General features: G+C 33.6%; 1 pseudogene; it reads right to left on the reverse strand.

Annotated features, from left to right (window-relative positions):
- Nucleotides 1-3,535: 3,535 nt before the first annotated feature.
- Nucleotides 3,536-3,654, reverse strand: LOC112479676 (annotated as a pseudogene).
- Between the last annotated feature and the right edge of the window lie 8,661 nt (nucleotides 3,655-12,315).

A 12,315-nucleotide genomic window follows, 5' to 3' on the forward strand; every position in this document is an offset into this window, starting at 1 on the left:
ACGAGAGTTTTACTTCTTCCTTTCCAATTCAGATGCCTTTATTTCTCTTTCTTGTCTTATCATTTTGGCTAAGACTTCCAATACATGCTGAAGAAGATTGTTGAAAGTGGGCATCCTTGTTTTGTTCCTGATGTTAGGAAAACACTTCGAGCCTTTCTCCATTCAGTATGATGTTAGCTGTAGTTTTGTCATATATGGCCTTTATTGTGTTGTGGTATGTTCCCTCTATTCCCACTTTGCTGAGAGTTTTTTATCACAAATGGATACTGGATTTTGTTGAACACTTTTTCTTCATCTGTTAATATGATCGTGTGGTTTTTATCTTTCAATTTGTTAATGTGGTGTATGACATTAATTGATTTGCAGATATCATACCAACCTTGCATCCCAGGAATAAATCTAACCTGATCATGGTGTATGATATTTTGAATGTATTGCCGAATTCAGTTTGCTAATATTTTGTTGAGGATTTTTGCATCAATGTTCATAAGAGATTATTGGCCTATAGTTTTATTTTTTTAATGTCATTGTCTGGTTTCAGAATCAAGGGAATGATAGCCTCAAAAAAGAAGTGAGGGAGGCTTCCCTCTTCTTGAATTTTTGTGGAATAGTTTGAAAAGAACGGGTGTTAATTTTTCTTTGACTGTTTGGTAAAATTCTCTCTAAGGGTTTTTCAAGTTTGTTTATCCTTCAGAGAACCAGCTTTTGGTTTAATTAATCTTTTATAGTGTTTTTCTAGACTCTATCTCATTTATTTCTGCTCTGATCTTTATTATTTCCTTCCTTCTATTTGCTTTGAGCTTTGTTTGTTATTCTTTTTCTAATTCCTTTAAGTATATGGTTATATTGTTTATTTGAGCTTTTTCTTGTTTCTTGAGGTAGGCCTCTATTGCTATGAATTTCCCTCTTAGGACCACTTTTGCAGTGTCCCATAGATTTTGAGTTGTGTTTTCATTTTCATTTGTGTCTAGTTATTTTTTGATTTCTTCCTTGATCTCATTGATAACCCATTCATGTTTAGTGGCATGTTATTTAGCCTCTGTGTATTTGTGTATTTTCCAGTTTTTATCTTGTAGTTGATTTTTAGTTCCATATCATTGTTATTGGAGAAGACAGTTGATATGATTTCGATCTGCTTAAATTTATCCAGACTTGTGTTTTGTCCTAATGTGGTCTATCCTGGAAAATATTTCATGTGCACTTGAGAAGAATATTTTGCTGCTTTGGGGTAAAATGCTCTGAAAATATCTATTAAATCCATCTAATCTAATGTGTTTTTTAGGCCCATTGTTTCCTTGTTGATTTTTTGTCTTGAACAGCTGTCCATTGGTGTCAATGGGGTGTTAAAGTCTCCTACTATGAGTGAATTGCTGTTGATCTCTCTTTTATCTCATTCAATAATTGTTGTATGTATGTAGGTGCTCCCTTGACCATTTTTAAATTGTATTGTTTGTCTTTTGTTGTTGAGTTTTAAGAGTCTTATATATACTGCATATTAGACCTCTATCAGATGCATAATATGCCATTGTTTTCTCCCATTCTATATGATATATTTTCACTTCTTGATAGTTAACTTTGGTACACAAAACATTTTAATTTTGATGAAGTACAACTTATCTGCTTTTTCTTTTGTTGCTTATGCTTTTAGTATTTTTAATAGTAATTTGTTGCCAAATTCAAGGTCATGAAGAGTTACCACTGTGTTTTTTCTAAGAATTTTTTGTAGTTTAAGCTCTTAAATTTGGATCTTTGATACATTTTAAGTTAATATTTGATTGTGGTATGAAGTAAGTGTCCAACTTTATTGTTTTGCATGTGAATATCTAGCTGTTACAGCACCGTTTGTTGAAGGGACTATTCCTTCTCCATTGAACGATCTTGTCACCCATGTGGAAAATCAACTGGCCATATGTATAAAGGTTTATTTCTAGACTCTGAATTCTGATCTCTTATTTTATTTATCTACTTTTGTGTCAGTACCACATTCTTCTTATTATTGTAGCTTTGCAATAAGTTTTGAAATTAGGAAGTGTGAGTCTTCCAACTTTGTTTTTTTCCATATTATTTTGGACATTAGGGTCCCTTGTAGTTCCCTATGACTTCTAGGATCAGATTTTCAATTTCTGCAAAAAATATAATCGTGATTTTGATGGAGATTACATTGATTAATGTGGGTAGTATTACAATCTTTTGTTGGTTTTAAATAATTAATTATTTTTCTTATCTGTCGTTTATTAATTAATTTATTTTAATTAGTTTCAAGTATGCAGTATATTGGTTAGACATCTATATCATTCATAAAACAATCCCCCAAATTGCTCCCTCCCTCCTCTGACTCTCCACCTAGCCAACTGCGTTTCCTATGCCATGCTCCCCATCCCTGTGACCATACGTCAGCTACTAATTTGTACTTCTTTAACCCTTCACTCCATTCTCCCAGCCTCCCAAATTTCCCTCCATCACCAAATTGTCCACTATATTTGTGATTCTGCTTTCGATTAATTTGTTCTTTTTATTCCTTATATTTCGCATGTAAGTGAAATCATATCGCATTTATTCTACTCTGTCTGACTTAAATACCTTCTAGGTCCATCAGAGCAATATCTTTTTCCATCCTCTTCCTTTTATTCAGTGTGTGTCACCTTAATCTGAAGTGACTCTTTCCTAGGCAGCATTTGTAGGGTTTTGTTTTCTTATCCTTTCAGCCACTCTATCTTTTGATTGGAGCACTTAGTTATTTTCCATTTAAGGTACTTATTGATAGGAATGTAGTTGTTATCATTCTTTATTTCTGTTTTTGATACATGTTTTTTCTTCTTAAAGAAGTCCCTCCAACATTTCCTGTAATACTGGCTTGGGGGTGATAAATTCTTTTAGCTTATTTTTGTCTGGGAAGCTCTTTATCTGTCCTTCAACTCTAAATAACTTTATTGGGTAAAGTATTCTTGAGAAATCTGCTGACAGTCTTATGGGTGTTCCCTTGTAGGTAACTAATTGTTTTCTCTTGCTGCTTTTAATATTCTCTCTTTGTCTTTAAGCATTGGTATTTTAATTATAATTTGTCTTGGAGTGGGCTTCTTTGGGTTCATCTTGTTTGGAACATTCTGTACTCCTGGGCTTGTATGTCTATTCCTTCACCAGGTGAGGGAAATTTTCCATCATTATTTCTTCAAATGGTTGTTCAACATCTTGATTTTCTTCAGTTACACCGATCAGATGGATATTTGGACCCTTAATATTGTCCCATATTCTCCTTAAATTATTTTTATAGTCTTGGCATCTTATCTCTTGTCATTCTGATTGCATGTCTTTGGCTTTCTCATCCTTTAGATAAAGCATTTGATCCTTTTCTTTATTCATTTTGTTTATTCCATTTACTATACTTCTCATCTCAGATAACACGTTCTCCATTTCACACTGGTTCCCTTTTATAATTTCCATTTCCATTTTTATGTTTTTTATCTCTCTGTTGGAGTTCTCTACACTTCCCAGAAGTTCATTGTGCATCTTTAATTTTTATTTTTTTATTTTTTAATCCCTACAGCACCTGGTATTCCTAAATTGTCTCCCATTCAAGAACTAACCAGGCCCGACCCTGCTTAGCTTCTGAGATCAGATGAGATTGGGCACATTCAGGGTGGCATGGCCATAGGCCCTTATTGTGAATCTTTATAACCAGTGTTTCCAACTCTGCATCTGTTAGATTACTGGACTCCATTATATCTGGATCTCTGTTCTATTCTCTCATATGGTTTCTGCTTCTTTGTCTTCCCATTTTGGCTGCCTTTCTTTGTCTGTTTCTATGTACTAAGCAAAGCTTCTAGGTCTTCCAGTCTTAGTAGTGTGGATTTGTGAAGTAGGTATCCAGTGGCACAGTCCTGAAAGTGGTTCAGCTGTAGGCCAAATTTAGCCCAAGCCTCTGCCCCTTCGGGGCCACCTGTTAAGATTCAGAAAGCAATCCACAGATGCTGTGCTTATAGTTGCCTTAAAAGGCCACACCAGAAACCGAGGCCAGCTGCCTCCTCCAGTGTGAATCTTAGCAATGAGCACCTGACTTGCTGAGGATATGCCTGGATGTGGCTTTGGTGGGGCCACAAGTTGGGGGAGGTGGAATTTTAGGGAATCCTCTGGGTGGAGCAACCTCTGTTATCCAGTTTGATGACGTCTGGGCTATGGCGGTGCTGTGTCCCAAGCACTGGTAGCGGGGAGGGCTCAGTAGGAAACAATGGATACCTTGGGCACTTCTGTACCCAGTGAGTCTTGCTTTTGCTCTCACTCCGACAACATCTCCTTTTAAGTCCCTGGTGCCCCCTGCACGCAGCTGAAGGGGCACTGGTGCTCAGAGTGAGCACGTCTGTCACAGCGAAAGTACGCTCATGGACACGGTCCCCGTAAGAGGTGTCTGCTGCTGCTGTTGCCTCTGTCTCACTCAGCTGCTCGAGACCGGGCAGCCTCGTGTCTTTGCCCCATCCTACCTTCTGTTGTTGCAGGGTGATTTCTTGGATTTCTCCCTAGTTGTATGGCTTGTTCATCCCAGGCGATTTTTCCTTGCTTCTGCTCCTTGTTTCCATCACAACTTTGATTTGGTTACCAGAGGGATGAACAGAGCCTCTATCACCTATGCCATTTTTTTTCCTCCTCAAATTTCAGCTTTATTGGGTTGTAAATGACAAGTAAAATTTTAAGATATTTAAAGTGTACATCATGGTGACTCGATATAAGTATATTGTGAAAGAATTCTCCCCATGTAGTTAATTAGTGTATCCATCACTTCGCATATTTATTTATTTTTGGTAAGAACATTTAAGTTGTACTCTCTTAGGAAGTTTCAATTACACAGCACAGTATTATCAACTACAGTCACCATGTTTTACATTAGATCCTCAGACCATATTCATCTAGTACCTGAAAATTTGTACTCTTTTACCAACCTCCCCCTATTCCCCCACCTCACCGCCTCCCAGTCCATGGTAGCCATTTTTCTATACTGTTTTTATGATTTTGACTTTTTTTAAAAAAAAAGATTCTACATGTAGTTGATACCATGCAGTATGTCTTTCTCTATCTAGCTTATTTCACTTAACATTGTACCCTCAAGGTCCATCTGTGTTGCAAATGGCATGATTTCCTTCTTTCTCATGGCTGGACAATATTCCAGTGTGTGTGTGTGTGTGTGTGTGTGTGTGTGTGTGTGTGTGTGTGTGTGTGTTATGTGTGATATCTTCTTTATCCACTCATCCATTGGTGAATACTTAAGTTGTTTCCATATTTTGACTATGGTAATAATGCTGTAATGAGCATGGGAGTGCAGATATCTCTTTGATATCCTCTTTTCATTTCCTTTAATATATACCTAGGAGTGAGATTACTGGATCATATGGTAGTTATATTTTTAAATTTTTGAGGCATCTCTATACTATTTTCCATAATGGCTGAACCAGTTTAAGTTCCCATAAATAGTGTACAGGGGTTGCCTTTCTTTCACATCCTCACCAGCATTTGTGATCTCTTGTCCTTTTGATGAATGCCATTCTAACAGGTGTGAGGTGATATTTTACTGTGGTTTTAATTTTTATTTCTATGATTATTAGTGATGTTGAACATGACTTGTGTCTTTAAAAATGAAAGAATGTGGACTGGAAATGACTAGAATCAAATAAATATGAATAAATTAAAATATTAATACTAGAGTTCAGTGAGCTTGGAGAGGACATTGTTTCTTGAAATTTTTAATTTATATATTTCTGTGCTGTTTGGGGGTCTTTGGTTATGCATCTAAATGAATTCCTTAATATAGGTCCTACTGAAAAAATGAGGAGTATATTTATTCTATTAATTTTGTTTTACTTGATTGATGCTAATCATTTTTTATTTACTACAATAAAGATGATTTCTTTATTTTTAAGTTATCTTATTTTATTTATCTTTTTCCATAAAACAACATTAGAGCATGATGCTCCTTTAGTCCCTCATCTCCCATTCACCTACTGTCAGTGCTCCCTTAATCCCTTTATTATTCTTTCACTGAGTTAACAATCAGATATATTAATTTCGCTCCTGGTCTTCAATGTCAAGCCCCATTTTTTTTCTCTCCTTCACAAATTTCATTTGCCTCAACCACCTCTGCAATCCCAGTCTTCATTCCAAAGCCCAACAATGTGATGCATTTTTAAGTTAACATACTAATGCTTCTATTTTCTTTCTGAATTTGCAAATGGACAATAGCCAAAACCACCCCACAACTGTTCCAATGGATTCAATATGTTAAAATATCTTCTCATGTAATAATGTATGAGAACAATATGCTAAAATAACATTGAGAAAATACTTATATGGTATTTTAAAATAACCAATGGAAACTAAATGATTTAGTGCAATGCTGTTTTTTAAAAAAACTTGCCTACAGTTTTTTCTCTGAATATATGCATGTTCTGAAAAGAGCCTTTGGTTTCCCAAAATTTAGTTCTGTAAGTTTAAGGTAATCAGGTGGCACCACCCTGGAAGTTTATTTGCAGATGGTTTTGAGGCAGTTTTTCTCAGTTACTTTGGGCATTTTTGAGATCATTTTAAAATAATTTTCTAGTATTCCATAATAATGACAAATAATGATTCTGATGAAGGGGCTCACTATCTTGAATCCTAACTCTAATGTTATTATTTCAGCTTGACACAAACATTATCCAATTCATCATATTAGCAATGAATTTGAAACATCTACTGAAATTATCTCAATTTTTTTCTTTTTTCTTTTAATGCCACAAAATGAATCATGCTTATATTTTACTCAAAACTGGTTTATCCTTTGATGTTCATCTTTTAATGAGAAACCAAATTTGATTGCTAGTATTTTTGTTGGATTATTGTGTCCTCATTTATAAATATGACTGCTCAGAACTCTTTTTAAATATGCCCTCTTCAATAGGTGTTATCATCATCTGATATTTTCTTTAAATAAAAATTCAATTTTTTTCTTTGTAATTTAAACCCATTTAATTAGCAATAGAAATACTTATTTCTAAATAGTCTGACAGAAAATATTCCTGAAAACCTGGACATTTGTGATGATAGTTCATTACTTACCTCAATTTCTTCCTTTCTTCTTAGTCCTTAAAGACTTTGGGGAAGTATTTAATTTCTGTAATTTATTTTATCCACAAATTTATACATTTAATCAATATTTTAGTGTATTACTCAAGTCTTTTAAGGGAATATCTAATTAATTTAACAATATTTTCTATTATTCTCTTTTCTCCCTAAGGAGGTTAGTTAGAGGTGTAATGCATTTTTTTTTCTGCCAACAGCTCTCATGTTTGTTCACCAATTTCACAATTTGAAGGAATTTTTCTGAGATCTAAGTAACATCAAACAATTAAATTTGGAAAATGTTTAAGGATGTATTGCATTTTAATAAACATTTTCATTTATTTTTGTGTTATATGTTTGGAGACTGGATTTTGCTATTTCTCCTTTTGCCAATCCGGTGACGTCTTTTGAAATTTACTTTTCATACCATTTTACTGAGGTATGATCAACATACAAAAAGGTGTACATAGTTAATGTATACAACTTTACAAATTTGGAGAAACATATACACCTGTAAAACTATCACCACAATCACAGCCACAAACATTCATCACCTCCAAAAGTTTCCTCCCTTCCCCTTTATTTATTATTTTTAAAATGTCTTTTGTGGTAAAAGCACTTAACATAAGATCTACTCTCTCAGCAAATTTTTAAATATACAATACACCTGGTGCCGAAAAGGTTGGGAACCGCTGCAATACAGTATTGTCAACTATAGGCACTTAGATAAGAACTAGAGGCCGTGGCTGGTCAGCCAGGTCCCTTGTTTTCCAGAAGCATTATGCTTCCTCAAGTCAAAGTCCTTCCTCAAGCCAAGGTGGCCTAGGACAACAGTGCATTCTGAATTAAAGGACAAATGGCTCAAATGTAGCCACCATCATTCCTCTGGCATTATGGGCTTGGGTTATGAAGGTTAGAATTTTTCAAGGGGCTGAAGCTGATATCTCTACAATATTGGTGCTATGAGGACATCTTTAAAAAGTGCTGATGATGGAGGCCATGGGAAGTTCCTAGGTTTCTTGCCTTCTAGTTGTGTCATTCTAAGTAGGAGGATTATCCAGTCACTAACACGATGTGGTTTATTGACAGGCTTTCCTGCATAGCATTTTATCCAACCAGACATCGAGTTTACCCAAAACCTCATTTGAATGTGAGGCATATATATGAGTCTCACTCTGTCACCAACAGTCATTCTCTTTTTTCCAAGGTGTTTCCATCATGTCTGAAGTTTCTACTAACTTTTCTATGTTTAGCAAGAAATGTTCTAAGAAAGTTGCCTCTAAAACCCTAAAAAGCAGGAAAAAAGTGAAAGAAACACTGCCATGGAGTTACTTCACCTATGTCTATAGGTTCAGAAGCACTTTCACTCTGACATGGGCATTTCATCAAAGGCCATGAACATCACAAATTCTTTCCTTGACTACATCTTCAAGTGCATCTCAGAGATAAGACCTCCTACCTGGCCTATTGCAGAAACTCAAATATCACCCCCAGGTAAGTCCAAACAGCCTTGCACCTACTGCTGCCCATAAAGGTGGCTGATCACACTGAGTCTGAGGGCACCAAGGCCATCATCAAGTATAGCAAACACCAAAGTCTTTTTCAAATCCACCTATTTTAAAAATATTTATTTTTTAATTATAGTTGACATACAATATTATATTAGTTTCAGGTATATAACATAGTGATTAGACATTTATATATCTTATGAAGTGTATTTTTTATAATAGGAACTGTAGCCCAGTAAAGTTTAATCTATTTTTATTTTTTAGACATGGCATTCTCATAATCATTCTTATTATGAGCTAAATATTATCATCTTCAGCTTAATATATCTGTAGTGAAATTTGTTCAGAAAAAAATAATGAATTGTGTCCAATAATGTTCTATTTTACTGCTTTACTAAAAGGTTATTTTTGGTAGTTATTTTTATAGGTATGCCTTTCAGGAGTTTTGTAAGGTTAAAACTATTTTCATAACAATATTATTGTTTTTTCACCCTCATTCTTCCATGAATGTACAGTGGAATTTCCAGAGGTACATCATAAATGAGATGTCAATAGATTAAGTCAAAGGTGAACATGAAATTTCAGCTGACTTCTACTTAGCCATGTAGTAAAGAGATTTTCAATATGTAAAACGATGTTAATCTGCTTACTGCTTTATTTTAGGAAAATACAGTTTTTCATGGGAACTTTCATTTTATGTCATCATATAATTAGGTTTGTCAGATTTAGCAAATAAAGTACAGCATACCCAGTGAAATTTGAACTTCAGATAAACAATGAATAAGTTTTTAAATATTAGTATGTTGCATACAATATTTGGGACATACTTTTACTGAAAAAGAGGCTAAATATTTTCAGTTGATGCAATTGCATTGAGGTAAGGAAGTATCTGGAGCATTTTTTTTTTGTCTTTTCAGTAGTCAAATCTCTTTAAACATCAACTACCTAATATCTTATATACTTTCAAATAATAATGTGGATGTAAAATTTTCATGTCACTTTGACTCTAAGAGTGATGACATTAGCATTTCTTCAGTAAACATGATATTGGACTTTTTTAGGTCTATCTTTTCAAGAGAACATTTTTGTTTTTCTAAGCATCTCAGATAATATAATAAATATAAAACATTAACATATGTACTTTTATCAGGTTTGAAATGGAAATGTTTATCTTTTAGTTTATTGTTATAAATCATGTTTATAAATGTTCAAGTATTTATGTTTATGTTTATAAATATTCTAGCATTCTTGGAAGGAAATGTTCATGTTTATAAATATTCTAGCATTCTTGGAAGGAAATTTCTAACTAGGAGACACTTTGAAGAATCAGAGGTATGACATGCTTTGATTATTTTTTTAAATTTATTTTTCAATTACAGTTAAAATACAACATTATGTTAGTTTCAGGTGTGCAACATAGTGATTAGACATTTATATAACTTATGAAGTCATCATCCCAATAAATCTAGTACCTATCTGATACCATACATTATCATACAGTTATTACAATATTATGGTAATAATATCAATATTATTGTAATAATATTACAATAATATTGTAATAATATACCATACAGTTATTACAATATTATTGGCTATAGTCCTTATGCTATACTTTACACCCCCATAACTACTTTATAACTACCAATTTGTATTTTTTGATCCCTTCCCCTTTTTCATTCATCCCCCCAAACCTCTCCCATCTGGAGGCCATCAATTTGTTCTCTGATTTTCTTGCTAATTGGCTGATGTTATTCTAAGCCTGCCATACAATCAGAGGTGACCTGGACAGTTGCAAGTTTATCTGAGATTTTTTTCGTTGCTCCTAAATCAATCACCATTCACATCTATTTCTGAACCTAACTTAAATACAATCCTTATGTAATCACCCTACCTCATTCTCTGACACGCAGACCTCTTTTCTCAAGACAAAGTTGTTGTCACAATGCCTTGAGTAATGATTTTGCTCCTCCTAAGAAGGAGTTAAAATGTCTGACCAAGAAAAAGAATGTCAGTGTGCTGCTTGGAGCCTGCTAGGACAGTTATTCTATTTACCTGTAGAATGATGCTCTGCCCTCTCGATTCTGCTGTTGAACCTGTTCATTGAGATTTCCATTTCAGTTACTATATTATTCAGGTCTGAAATTACCATTTGGTTTTTATTTATATCTTCTATTTCTTTGCTGAAACTATTCGGCCCTATTACGACCTCACTTTTGAAGCTGTCATCATCATGTGTCCTGCTGTCAACAACATTCTCCACCATTAGGGATAACCTAGTCAACAGATCCAAAGATTTTTTTTGTCCTGTGAATTTATAAAACAAAGGTTATGATAAACTGAGGTGCCTCTTTTTACTGGCAGTCTACAGGTGTTAAATCACAAAGTGAGCCTGTAAGGTTATCCTTTTCCTTTTTTTTTTTTTCCTATTTTGTTATACCTGTGATCTAAAATTTGTATTTTTTACCCAAATATTACATGACAGGAATTTGTCTTTATTCAAATTAGATGCAGCATGATTTCAAGATGTTTCTTGCTTTTAGATATTTTCTCACTTTATTTTCCATTTTTATCGTATTCTAAATCTCACATATTTCTTACTTTATAACCTGTTTACCAAATCTGTTAGTTAATTTCTTCTTTATACATTTTCAGAAGTTTTTGCTTCCTTTTGATAGTGTTCCAAATAAGATTTAGATTTTTTCTAATTTTTTTTTCAAATCAGAAAAAATTTTGCAATCTAGAAATTTTCAAACAGGAAAATATATTGAAATTGCATTGACTTTACAGATTTAGTTAGGGGCAAATTAACATTTGAGTCTTCTTACCAAGAAAGCTTGTTGATGACTTTATTCATACTTCCACTTATGAAATCCATACAGATTTATATTTCTCTCCATTATAGTTCATACATATTTTTCATTGAGTTCATCCCTGCTATTGTTAAAGGGTTATTTTCCAGAAAGTAAAATCATGATTCTCATACACTTGTAGAAAAACATGTCTTAAAAGTTTTATTTTACTCACAATGAAGAAATTGGGAAGATGTTATAACTTGTTCAAAGGGGAATCCAAAACACATCACATTTAGAGATCAGGAATATTGAAATAAATGTTTAAATGAAAACGAAAACAGTTTTTCCACTGAATAAGTGGTTTTCTCTTCCCAGAACAAAATTCTCACTTATCTATAGACAAAGCTTATTTTTTATGTATAAATTTTATTTTTATTTATCTTTAAAATTTTATTTATTTGTTTGTTTATATTATAGTGACATTGATTAACAAAATCCAGTAAGTTTCAAGTGTACAATTAAACAGTAAGTCATATATATTTTGCATTGTATGTGTTCTTAGTTTTTTTTTTAAAAAAAATATTTTATTTGTCTTCTGTTTAAAAAAATAGTAAAAATAAGGTTTTACCTGCACTGGTTTCATTTTCTTGCGAGATCCTCTTTCAGAATGGCTTAGATGGTGTTGTGGCTTGAATTGTGTCCCCCCCAAAGATATGTTGAAGTCTAACCCACAAAACCTCAAAACATGACCTTATTTAGAAATAGGGTTGTAACAGAGATAGTTAATTAAGAAGAAGTCATACTGGAGTAAGGTAGGCCTTGACCCAATGTAAATGGTCTCCTTACGATAACAGCGGGGAGAAACACATAGAAGGAAAACTATGTAAAGATGGGAGCTAAGATTGGAGTGACATGTCTACAAGCCAAGA

This window comes from Pteropus alecto, unplaced genomic scaffold, assembly GCF_000325575.1.
Source record: "Pteropus alecto unplaced genomic scaffold, ASM32557v1 scaffold151, whole genome shotgun sequence".
NCBI lineage: Eukaryota > Metazoa > Chordata > Mammalia > Chiroptera > Pteropodidae > Pteropus > Pteropus alecto.